This window comes from Mesocricetus auratus, unplaced genomic scaffold (genome assembly GCF_017639785.1).
Source record: "Mesocricetus auratus isolate SY011 unplaced genomic scaffold, BCM_Maur_2.0 Super-Scaffold_15014, whole genome shotgun sequence".
Classification (NCBI taxonomy): Eukaryota; Metazoa; Chordata; class Mammalia; order Rodentia; family Cricetidae; genus Mesocricetus; species Mesocricetus auratus.
This window is the reverse complement of record NW_024429186.1, coordinates 27,857,324-27,870,612: the sequence shown is the minus strand read 5'-3', so window position 1 is coordinate 27,870,612 and position 13,289 is coordinate 27,857,324. Positions and strand designations below refer to the sequence as shown.

The 13,289-nt window shown below is 35.7% G+C and overlaps 1 protein-coding gene across 39 annotated transcripts in view; it reads left to right on the top strand.

Annotated features, from left to right (window-relative positions):
• Positions 1 to 13,289, top strand: part of Nrxn3 (neurexin 3) — a 1,553,154-nt gene that overhangs the window by 1,501,134 nt on the left and 38,731 nt on the right. The window lies entirely within an intron of this gene.

Sequence of the window (13,289 nt, the reverse complement as noted above, 5' to 3'; positions counted from 1 at the left end):
GAAAGAGCAATTAAAGCTCAGGGAAATTTAAGTTTTTGATACCTAGAAAAATGAACAATATACACCCTGACTTTGCACATTTGCATTCCCAGATTATGCACTGAAATCACTACACAAATATTCAGTCGCCAATGGCAACTATGAGATTGACAGGGGCAAAGACCATGAAAAGACTCCACTTGAATAAGACTTTTGTTTTTTAAGCCATATACATAGCATGGAGGCAAAAATTTGGTGTGTATAAGACTCGTTCTGATCACAAGTGGCTTAAATAAATACATAACCTAAATTATTTTCCATGGGATTTCAGCAGCAGTTAACATGGTATTACATTTATACTAATTTTGTTCATTAAATGTCTAGAGAATTCGTGAAGTGATATAGTATAAGAAATACAAAATTGGTATCAAACTATGCCATGTCAACAGCTGTGATGCTTCAAAATGTATCACCTGCTGAAGTAAAGCTGACTTTGGCATTGGCAGTCTCAATGTGTTCCCCATTTGAACACAGATACATTTTGATATTATCTGATACTCCTGTATAGTGAGCTATATATAATATAATGTCCAGCACGTAACTGCCATCCCTGATTCTCTCCTCTCAACTTTCCCAAGTTGTCTGTTTTTAGATTTACTGTAAGCTAAACATTTATATGTATATAATAGAGAACAGATATCATCGAATTTCTGTGTATGTTTAATAAAAGTAAAAGCCTCGTCTTATTTCTACAAAGGCTAAAAGAAAATTTTCACTTGATCTTTGGGTTGCTTTATTTATCTTTTCAACTTTTCAACTTTTTAAAAAAGACAAGCCACTGTATATTTTCTCTTTGTAATTATGGAGAAATTTATGCTTCATGAAAAAGTAATGTATCAAAGATTTAAAACTTCAATTTCTTACCCCAAAATGATTAAGCACAGTTCTGATTTTGGTAAATGCTGACTGCTTGGTTTCTTGCAAGTGGCTCTGGATTCAGGAAGTTCTGTGGCCTTTTTTCCTTAATAACTTAAAGGTATACACACATAATTTGGTTTTACCATTCTATAATATAATTTGTCCCTTAGGGAATTTTGCTCTATGAAAGGAAAGTTAATGTGACATTATTCATCAGATGCTCTTTAAGTGACTTGGAAATAAACTTGGGCACCAAAGTTTTATGTAAAATTAATTTATTTCATTTACTTGCTATATAATGCTGATGATTTAGGCACAACATGATGCATCACTATCTTCTAGTTTTTCTGTTCTAATGCTTTTCAAAAGTTAATAGTCATAAGGTAGAGAAATATTCCTTGCTACAAAAGCCAATTCTCCAATTTAATGCAATTCCACAAATTTGGTTGAGGGCACATGTGTATTTTGGGTGTATGCTTGATGCTAAGAACTCAATATATGTATGGTATACATCCAATTAGCAGTTTTCCTGCTGACTAGTTTAAGATACCTAGATTTTAATCAGGATCATCTGATTATTCTCTCTCTGGTTTTCTCTATTTTTTTAGTAGTGATAATTGCAAACAGAGCAATACTTACCAAATCTATCCATTTAACCCATTAAAAATAAAAGCATAGCCATTTTTAGTTTCTTTGATACCTTTCCACTAATTATGCCCTCTCAGAAAATATTTCCATAGCTCCCACCAGACGGTAAAGTGCTTTTCACATCTCAAAACCAAGGGACCCACAGATCCCTAGACTGATAATAGTGCCTTTTGATATTGAATTTGAACAGCCCAACCTTAGTGACCCCAAACTAAGTTAGCTTGATCTTTAGTGTTCACCTCCATATTTTATTTAACTAAAATCCAGAGAATGGAAATTCATTGACAACATTTTTGAGTAATACAAAATTTTTTAATTGTTGTTATCTTCAAGAGAACACAGCAAAGAATGCATTAATAAAGTTGAGGTCCGAGTTCTGCCTCTGTAAGAGCTAAGTGAACTGCTTACTAGAAACTTGTATTGATCCTCTCTGCCTGGAATAATGTAACTCACCATGAAAGATGAACATGTCTTCTTTCTAATTTTATTTCTAATTGCTGGCGAGTGGCTTGAGGATATAGAGAAAAATGTCAGAGGCCTATTTTGTAGAAGAGAAAAAGAGTTGTTCTTAGTGATCCAGGAGAAGAGGAGGTTCATCCTGGAGATGTAATTGACACTGATAGATTTACATGCTTAGAGATATCAGGCCTTCTTACATGTCACCTGAGAATGCGCTCTATAGACTTCTCGCTTTCTAAAGACAATGGAGAATAAATTCATAAAGACTATCAGTTTCTAGGGCTGGATTTGAACTCCCAAGGGAGGACTCACCCATGGCTTATGCAGCCAATTGCAATGGTGACATTCACATCATATCATCTGCAATTCTGCGCGGACACAGAAATAAAAAACTCTGATTTTAAACACACTAGTTTAGCACCTCAGTTTCTAAATTTTTATCCTTTTTTTTTTTTTTTGGCCTGATGTTTGATAGCACTACACCGCCCGGTGCTCTCTCTCTCATCCTTAAAAATCCCCTTCCTTCTCATCCTTTACAACAGGGTTATTATTTTCTACCTCCTTTATAACAGAACCCATGAATAAAGATTATTCTCTGAGTCCTTTAGATCAATTAGAGACTTTCACACTTCCTACATGTGTGCAGGCTAACATGTAACTTGCCAACGGGATTTCATGAAGTGATTTTTTCTAACTTGAAAGAGAATTTTATGTTTCTAGTTTGGAGCGAGGTGTAAACAATTGTTTACACATTCAGGACCCACCTTGGCTTTTGGCCACTATAACTTGGTATGGTTTAGTCACACACTGTTTAAAAGCAACTTCATCCTGTTTTTTTTTATTTTGGAGCTTGAGTGACAATATTTTAAAAATTGCAAATTCACTGGAAATGTAGTTTAAAAAGTAGTGGTAGTGATGCATGCTTTTAATCCCAGCACTGGGGAGGCACAGGTAAGTCAATCTCTGTGAGTTTGAGTCTAGACTGGTCTACAGAGTGAGTTCCAGAATAGGATCCAAGAACTACACCAAGAAATCCTGCCTTGAAAAGTCAAAAACAAAAAATGAATAAGAAAAAAATAGATAAATGAGTACAACATATCATAATACATGAGAAAAGATAATATAAATTGAAATCCCAATTAAAGTTTGTCAGATGAATTAAGTTCACTTTTAATATATTTAACAATCGCAAATAAAAGCTGGAAAATATTCTCATTAGTTTTAACTTTACCTCCCCCTAAACAGTTAAAAAAAAAGCAAAGTGTGTTGATTTTGTTCTTATTTCATGACTTTGAGAAAGATATTAACATAGCAAATTCTACATTTCAAAAGATTTATTTCTATTTCCCCTGCCAGTCCTTCCCCCAGCCCGTCTTGAGAATTCATCCTTTTTTTTTTTTTTTTTTTGGTCCCCTGCATTTTTCTCAGTTCTTCCAAGCACTCAGAACTGAGTATTTGAAAACTAAAATGATGTTAGAGTGTTGTAAATATCATTAAATCTCAGCACTTTGGAGGCAGAGGCAGATGGATTTCTGTGAGTTTGAGGCCAACCTGGTCTACAGAGCAAGTTCCAGGATAGCCAGGGCTACACAGAGAAACTCTTTCTCAAAAAAAAAAAAAACAAAAACAAAATAAATGATAATGATAATGATGATAATGATTCCAGAAAACTTTTTGATTAACTGTCATCTGTCTAAATGTGAGAGTCAGGATTTTAACTCCTAAACTGTAAATGCTAAGGTATTGTCTGCAAAGGTCAGTATTTAACATTTCTGACTTTTCTTTGCACACAAACCCTGTCTTGCATGACTGCAGTTGTGTTGAGGCGAGGTGCTCAGGGTTCAATTCATCCCTAGTAAATGGGAGTCCTTCACAGTCACACAGTCAAAATGCAATTAAAACCTTTAATAAAATCATATTTGTAATGAAAATGTGGGCATGGGTTTTTGAAATGCAGATGGTTTCATGAAACTAACTTTCCATATCTTCCCTTTCCCTCTTCACTGTTGGTATTCTTCATAACAGGCATAACATCAAAATAGATATCTCCTTGGGTTGGCTTTTTTTGACATTAGATATAACTACCACCCTGGATTTTGTATAACTTGGCTTAACTTTCAAAAGTATTGGTGGATCAGGTTGACAGGCAGATGTGAAATGACCAGAAATCCCTGTGGCTCCAGAGAAGAGCCATCCTAATTCCTCTGTCATTATCAAGAGACTTGATTTTCTGATTGTCAAGTAACTAATTTCTTCGCCTTTGCTTTAGTTAAATGTCACCTGATCAACTCTCAGTTGGCACTTCCATCAGAGGGCAGGAAGTTGATAGGAAACAATCCCCCATCAATCAATCAATCAATCAAACAAACAATCAATCAATCAATATGTCAGAAACTCCTTTCCCAGACTGCAGAAGGTACTCAAGACTGAGAAGAATGTTGAAACAGATGATGGTGCTAGGTGATAGATTACTATTCCCAAAGTGGTTCTCAGCTATATCTGTGCTCCTCGGATCTAACATTCCTGGGTTTGTCATTTGTGGCCTAATTTCCACATCTCTCTTTTTTAGCCACTGTAAAACTCAAATAAGATTAAATGCAATTGAAACTTAGGGTAACACCAGTAGCCCACTGTAGTTATGCTTTCTAACTGGATTAAGTTAAAGGTCTTAATCTTATCTAGTTTGAGATACCTCCTTGAAATATTGATAATAGGAAAACCTGATAATGAGTTGTTAAAAGTTCTACAAATCATTAGAGGTTTTATTTGCCGAAACACAGTGGAAAACATAGCTAAAAGGAAAAGATCATAATTTCCTAACAAAGTGTGAAGAACAATAGAGTCCAGACCCTACAAAGGATAAAAACACAAATGTGCTTGTCATTGAGTATTAACTGTGATAGCTATAATCTATTTTATAAAAATGTATTCTATAGTAGTTGCAAAGTTGAAGAATACAAATTTAAATAATAAAGATATAGGAATTGATTAATGAATTTTTGTAAGCAATAGCTCTTAGATGAAACATGTAAAATACATCCTCTGTGAATTGACTGCTATTATGGATTCTATCACATTAAGTACATTTTAATATCAAGAATTATAGATAAAAATATTTGTACATTTAACTCTATTACCCAAGAATTAGGGGAGTGTTGAAGAAGACAGGGGACGCATAAAATCAGTGAGTGTAAGCCCTTCTGTTTAAAATTTGACAAGTCATTTATTTGGGCATCATTTTCATGAGCATCTCCATGTAGACACTAGAGTAGGTGTTGGGAAAACAAAAGTGACACCAGATACCACTCAGGAGTTCATAGTCTAATAGGAAATGCAAATATGGAAACAAGGAGACTAAGAAAAAGCAAAGAACAGAAGCCTAGAAACCGTGTGGACAATGAGCAGAATTGCTAAAGATATTATCCATGTATTTGGGAGAGTTCTCTGACACAATGAATTGTATGCATCCCTCCAACTCTGGTTGAACTCACTCTAAGAATCACTTACATATTCCTTGACTTAGAGACACTTTAGAGAACTTTTCATTCATCAAGACTGTATTAGTGCTAAATTTTAATTTGAAGACAATTTGTGAAAGATGACCTTGAATCAATGTGTATCTAAAGGTCAGGATGCAGGTGTCCATGGGAAAGAGAGAATTTCATGCCTAAATAAAGAACTTCCTGATTTCAAATGCCAGTGCAAGTGGAGGCTAAGGAAAGAGCTTGCTGGAATCATTAAGCAAATCCTCTTTCAGATGTATAAATTTTTAAAAAGGGGGGGTGAATTTTAAAGGAAAATTTTTGTGGGTTTCTTTTCATTCAGTTTTTGTTCTCCTCTCATAACCCCAAGTACATGCACACAGTGCATGTATATATAAATGTAGTGTGTTTATGCCAAAATGCTTGTTATTTCATATACAATGTAGATATAGTATAAATGATGTCAGACTAATTTAAGGGGAGATTCATAGGCCCTGCCATCAGTCATGTGGTTACACAGAAATTCACACTATCACTTTTAACCAGCATCAGCCAACATAGACATGCATGATCCTGTGTTAACTTGATAAACCAAGCATGCTCATTTTTATTAGGTTTGATTTTCTTCATCCTTATTATACTGGTAATTCCATAATTCAGTTATCCTTGGGAAGGGTGGAAAGAAAAATATTATACAGATATATCTATCCATATATGCACATCCCTGTGCATATATATACAAATAGATATGTATCTTGTATATTTCAAAAAACATTTTCTGTCGTTTCACCTCATCTTGTGCCGCATGAATTTTTGGTGGTTCAATTTATTTTGTTTTACTTCATATTAAGCATTTTGACCATTATGGCTATTTTTAACTCATTGCTATAATTTTATGAATAATTATAATCATTGTAATCATTATTTTTAAATACTGAGAAATATTTAGACATAAAAATCAAAAAGGCAACAAAATCTTTTCTTGCCATCCTTGTGTTGACTCCCCACTCCTTTCAGTACATCCTTAAATATTTTTCTCAAAGCAAAGCAAATCTCAACAAAATCCAAGAAAGTTGTGTACCAAAGAATGAAATACTATGTTTCCTCTCCCTCCTTCTATTCACATTTTTCCTTTTGATTTCCTTCCTTTCCCCCTTATGTTAATTTCTCCTTATATCTGCACAGACTACCCACCTTCACTCCCCCCCCCCGTAATTGATTAAAACAATACACAAAGGAGCCAGGGATAAGAAATAAAAAAGAAAGGCATTCAGAAATTTTAAACAAAAACAATCCCGTCCCCAAGAATTTCAGATGGCATAAAAAGAATTTTATTGCAGACGCAGGATACGTGTTTTATATTTTATTTCTGGACAAGCCCAAGATCATTGTGTGGCATGCTGTGACAATTTCGTAGTACTCAACTAACTGTGGCCTCCATCACCAGTGCATGAGCTGTTACGAAGCCATCTTGTGTTTCATCCGAATGTCGCATCCTGGCTAACCCAGCAAGTTCCATGTCTTACCTGTAGGGAAAACTTTCCTTTGCAGTTGTAATTTCATGGGTTCTCATTTTGTGTTTATTTCTATTGGGTTCCTGCAGCCTTAAGAGCTGCTCTTCCAGCATCTCTGTATGGTTTTGTTCTATAATCTTCTTTCCTTGGCATAGCAGTCAAGCATGTGTCTTTTGTCTGTCCATCTTGTCTACGAGTCTACTGTCATGGTGTCGTTCTGTGATTCTGTTCTCTGTTTGTAATATGTGGTTTGAAGTCCTCTGCCTTTATTTCTCACTCCCCTGTGGCCTTTACTGCTAACCTTACCCCTAGGGAACTTCACAAAGAAGCAAAACGAAGTTTTATTTGGATTGTATGGTCGGTAATAATAGTTTGCACCTGGAAGTCCTAAGTTGCACTTTTTCTTGACTAACAAGGGGAAACTTACAGTGGGAGACTATACAAGTGTTCAAACAACAATAAGAAACCCTTGTTGATGCCTTTTACATGATTAAATTGGCTTATTGTTGAAGGAAGTGCTATTTTCCCAAGAGATTTTTTCCCATAGGCCATCAGCCTTCTAGTTAGAAAGCTTCAGAGAAAGAACAAGAGAAGATTGTATCGGAGGATGGTAAGAAAGAGCATCCTAATTTCCGATGCACAGAGCAGAGCCTGTCCCAAACTTGGTGAGGCATTCATAGAAATTTACATGTATTCTATCCTAAAACATGCTTTGCTTACATATTTATCAGAAATTAAAAATATGTTCAGCAAGAGATCTATGGATGAGGAAACCCAAGCTTTGTGGTCTTATTGGTTCCAAACACCTATGTATATTGTGAAGCAAGATTATCTTTTGTCAAATTATGTATATATAATATTTTTAATTTTATTTTTTAATTCACGGAAGCATTAAAGAGCCAACAGTTTGACTTGGTACCAAATCCTTTATTTTATCATTTCAAAGAACATGTGTAATAACTCTGTTTCTGAGGACAGTCTGAATTCTTTGATATAAACGTAGAAGAACATTCCCTATTTATGGTGCTGTGCCTGAACAATGCTCTATGGTTTTCCAGACAACTTGATTCATATCTTGGAAAGATTTAGGCATTTGATGTGGGCAGTATGAAAATGGCATTATGTGAGCAACATTATTCCTTTTCTCTTAAGGATCAAGCAAAGGAATGCAATACTGGTATAAAATGGGTAGTAGATGTTGGGTTTGAAAAATCATTGTCATACAATGAAAAGTCTGGTTTGGGTCTGAAGAAGAAAAAGCAAATGAAGCCCTGTGGTTTATGATGAGATGTTGCTAACAGGCTAGGAAAAATTGATTGTTTTTCTAAAGTTAATAGGAAAACAGGAAACCAAGATGAATGGCTCTGAGAAGCCAAACAGAAATTACAGATGACAGATGAGAGGTAGACAGACAATGAGGAAGATAGGGAGAGGCAAAGGTAAAACTAGAAAGTAGGAAATGAGGCAGGAAGAAGCGAGAGAATGGAATTGTATTGATTATAAGTAAAGTACAACAGTTTACTGTCAGGGTTTAAAAATTGGGGGGGGGGCAGCAAAGTGACTCAGTAGACAGGTACTTGCCACAAAGACTATCTACCTGAGTTCAGTCCTGGGACCGCCATGGTAGAATGAGAGAACCAGTTCCTCTGACACGATACTCATATACCATGGCAATTGCACAGTCACACACACACACACACACACATCCAATGCACATGCACCCACCCTCCCACAGAGCCCAATATAGTGTTTCTAGATTTATGTAGTGTAGCATATTTCCACAGTGGATGGTTTTAAGAAACAAGCATTAAACTCAGAATTGGGCAATCATTAACATACTTGTCATATTTTGCCCTACAAACAAGACAGAGATCAGCAACTTCCAGAAAATTGATAATAGTAAAATAGTTGAGAAATGCTGAACTTTATTTTCTTATTACCTTTATTTCAAACTCATATTTACAAATTTGTATATTTGTATATTTTAACTTTGGTGAGTAGCCATAATTTAACAAGAATCTTTCAAGATTCTTAAAAATGGAGCAGTCAACTCTCCTAAATTGGCTTTAAGGGAATGCTGGCTCACTGTCTGCATGGATGGCTGAATATATTACTTAAACCTCATTATGATTTATTATGGTAATAGTAATCAGTAATAGTAATTGGGGTCAGATTATACTTGAGAAAAATCAGGATTGACATTTTCTTTTGCCAAGGCCACGTTCCTGCACCTAAGTGGCATGGTGAAGATTCTAACCCATGTTTGTTAGGAATTAGTGTGTGGTGATTTGTATAGCTTAGTGTAAGTACAGCTTCCCTGTTGCCCCAAGGAAGTACATACTTTAACAGCACATATACAAAAGAAAGTTAAATACACTATTATGCTAATAATAGCAAATGAAGGTGGTGAAATAAAGCTACTTCTTGTATCTCAAAGAGGAACACTGCCAAAACTATGCCCATGTCTTCATGAGCATGTCTGCCTTGACTAAATTTTAAGTCTTCAAAAGTGAGTTATGAGGACCTGGGAGACAGTAAAATGTTTGTCTTCTAAGCACAAGGACATGAGTTCAGTCCCCAGGGATCACACAAAAATAAGTGAATAAATAAACAGACAGGCAGACAGATAAATAAATAATAAATAAGCGTGAAGAAAAGTCTGGGCAAGGTTGTGATGCTGAGGAGGTAAAGACAGGTGATTCCAGGGAATTACTGACTGGCCAGCCTCAACTAATCAGCAAATCTTAAACCTATCAGGGATCTTGCATCAAAAAATAAAAATAAACATTAAATAGTGCCTACTGTAGGTACAATGACACCAGAGGTTGTTCTCTGTTATACATATGTGCATACGTGTGTACATGCATGTTCATATTTGAGTGTGCACACACACAAACAAAAATGGATTGCCCTAGGCTTCCTTGTGGTGTTGACAATAGACAGACTGTTTCTTAGGTTTTCAAATTCTATTTCTTCTCCTATGAAATTCTGTAGGAGATACTATTCTTAGCGCATTATCATAATACACAATTCAATGTCATAACTCAGTTTTTTGTAACTTTTAAAGTATAATGAATTTTCTTTCGTTACAGCCATCAATGAGTGTTAATTAACCAGCTGAGCCATGAAATATGCCAATGCCCTTTGCTTCCACATTTTCTTATAGAGTAAACTAGTATATTAACATTTAAAACAGCATTAGGATCATTGTATTGAAGAAAATGTCTGCAACTTGTAGAAAGATCATTTTATGGTTAGATAGTTAGATATTGCTTTGTGAAAGAGTGTGAGAGATTAGGGAATTAAAAAAGAAAGCACTGGGCCTTATTAGTTCTTCTAATTTGACAAGCTAGCTTCTCTGAATGGATTTCTGAGAGAACAAAATGTTACCTTAATTTGATATGAGATTTCCTTGCTCTGTGGTCAACTTTCAATGACAGCCAAGAAAGGTCCCTTGAAGGGATGTCAAGGCTCTCTGCTACAAACGTGCTACTCTTACAATTTTAATCCTTTACTCAACGAGTTATTCATTTATACTTACTGTTGCCATGGTACTTTAGTACAGTCTTGAGTAATTTATATTTTAAATTCTCAGTTATAGCAGTAATCTCATAAAGATACATGATTATTGTCATCTACAGTTGGACAAACTTTGGGCTAAACAAACTGAACGAATGGTCAAGGCCACACAGTAAGTAGAAAGAAAAAGGAAATTTAACCCATAGCAACTGTTTCTAGAGCCTACACACTGGGTACCGTGATCTGCTGTATTATACACATTAACCACTTCATATGAAGTAGCTGTCTCCCAAAGAACAGTGAAAGCAGGTGTTACAGGAAATACATAGCCAATGGGTTATTTATGAAGAACCATAGGGCAGTTATATCATTGTTCAATTATGCTTTGTTTTCCGAATAACAATAGTTAAAGTACGCCACTCTGGAGGTATAGAGATGCCTTAATAAGTAATGTTCTTTTGGCAAAGCACGAGAACCTAAGTTCAAATCCTTTCCGTGTACCTAAGGTGATAGAAGCAGCAGCATACTCCTGTAATTCCAGTGCTTCAGAGGTAGAAACAAATGAGTTTTATGACTTTTTGCTCGTCTAGTTGAGTCAAGTAAGTGAAATCCATATGTAGTAAGAGGATCCCACATGATATAAAAAATAATGTTGGAAGTGTTCAAGGAAGATCCCAGAAGTTCGCTTCTGGCCTCCATGTACACATGCACACATACAGGGACACACACAAGTACACATTCACTTACACAAATGTCCTAGTATCTATGTTATAAAATTATTCAAGTATTGGGATTAACACTAAGAACTATGTCAAGATCACTCCTTTGCTGTCTCCTACATGATAACTAGTGCCCTGGAGTTTTTAGCTTATTACACTGTGTTTTGGTCTAGTTAAAAAATGTCTGAGCAGATAGCTGCCCTCTCTAACTGAAGTGAGGGGTATATGAAGAAAAGCTTTTAGTGAAAGGGTTAGTAAACAACTATATTATTGCTTTATTTTCACAAATGATTATGCCACTTTGAACACTAATTTAGATGGCACAACTAAGAAAAAAATCCTGGGCATGTATATGAGAGATCTTTACCTTAGAATATCTCTGATTCCTAAGCACTCTTGACATCTCTAAAATCAGACAATTTATTTTAGCTTTCTTTCTTTTTTATTCCTTTGTATTATATGTCTAAAGCTATAAAAAGACAAGAGGAAAACAAATAAAACTTATTGAGGCCTATGCATCTTCCATGAAAGAAAAGAATCTTAAAAGGAGTTCTGAAGGGCTAAAATTCACATGAAGAAAGCATCCTGCTGAAACTGGATTTGCTTTGCTTAGAGTCTTCTTCCAAGGGAAATAGAGTCTGCATAGCATTTCATGTACCAATTGAAGGTTTTATTAGTCCTAATGTTCCCTGAAGTCAGATTCTAAAAAGGGAACCTTGTCCACCTGAAAATGTTAAAGTATTCTCTGCCCTAGAATTCAGTCTCTTTGTGTTGAAGTGCAAACACCATTTTACCAAAACATAATGAGAGCTGTGGTGCTCTTTTTCCAAATGTTCAGATTTGTTATATTAGTCACCCCAAGCAATAGGCCATCAATTTTTCTCATAAAGAGTCAGGGAGTGAATATTTCTGTGTTTATGTGTTGGAGAGGAGACGGAGCTATCTCACGTGCCCGCTAAGAACCAAGAGGCTCTATTGCTTTAACAACTCAAAAAGAGCCAGACAGTACATAGAGAGACTGGTGTGGTGAGTTTCATGAAGCTTCCTGTATTTTAGTGACCACATTGCCAACCAACCTAGAGAAAGGTGCCGGGGTAAGAGGACCTGGAGATGGTTTTCTTCATAGAGATCTCTCCTCAGTGTGAGGGGAATCAGTGTGCAAGGACTGAACAGTGTGATACTCAGGGAGTGACAAATTTCTTGACCTGTGCCTTGATTCCTGATGTAGTTAAATTATTCTACTTCTTGTCAATAAAATGTTCAAAGGTTTATAATCTTTATAAGTTTTTTAAGTTACATAAGACATGATTCCCTTTACAGTGAGTTCTAAGAAAAACAGGTATTGAGTTTTTCAATATTCACAAGAGAATTCACAAGGCTATATTAGTCATGAAGGGCAATTCCTACCATTGTTTTATAAACCCCCTTATCTTAGGTATGAAACATAGCTCCTAGATTAGGTCCTCTATTAGGTCTTCAGACTTTACTCTTCCTTTTGTAGAACCATGTTTTGAGCCAACTGTCTCTGCTGGGATATCAGCTGTACTGGTTCCCTGTTTTTTACCTTCTGTAGGAGCTTCCTTGAACTAAGGACCACACAATGTGTCACCTTCTGGTAATTCTTCCTTGGGCTTTGGTTGTAGGTTATTGAGCTGACAAACTTCTAAATGACTGAGATACAATGTTTGCAAGGTGCTGAGAACTTCTTCTCCTGCACACTTTGATTTGTAGCTTTATGTGTTTTGTGGAAACAGTGTGAGAGAGAAACAAAAGATATTCTTAGTAACACAGACAGTGATGAGTAGGAAGGGCACATAGACAGGAATTCTTGCTGTATTAGCATCAAAAACATTTATTTGTATCTTATCCTTCTAAACAGGGGCAGTAGGCCTCAGTTTCAATCCAAATGAAACTAGGCTGTGCCAAAGTTTTTACCAGCACATAGTAAGAGAAGAGAAGGAAGGACAATATACTGAGAGTCCAAAATTTCTGACCTATATCCTGTAAATTTGATAGCCATAATCGAGGTCATTTAGCCTGATGATGTGGTG